This window comes from Solanum tuberosum, unplaced genomic scaffold (assembly GCF_000226075.1).
Source record: "Solanum tuberosum cultivar DM 1-3 516 R44 unplaced genomic scaffold, SolTub_3.0 scf00060, whole genome shotgun sequence".
Classification (NCBI taxonomy): domain Eukaryota; kingdom Viridiplantae; phylum Streptophyta; class Magnoliopsida; order Solanales; family Solanaceae; genus Solanum; species Solanum tuberosum.
Window position 1 is genome coordinate 482779 of NW_006238985.1, and position 255 is coordinate 483033.

Below are 255 nucleotides of genomic sequence, written 5' to 3' on the forward strand. Positions count from 1 at the left end.
GCCAATTATAATTCGGCCACGTCATTATTATTTTTATATAAAAAAATTAAAATTCTGAATAAAAATTGAATTATAATTCGGCCACGTCATTATTATTTTTTTAATTCAATTTTTGTTCAGAATTTCAATTTTTTTTATAAAAAAATATGTGGCCGAATTATAATTGGCCACACGTAAAAAATGATTTTGCAAAATTTGAATTAAAAAAATAATAATGACGTGGCTGAATTATAATTCAATTTTTGTTCAGAATTT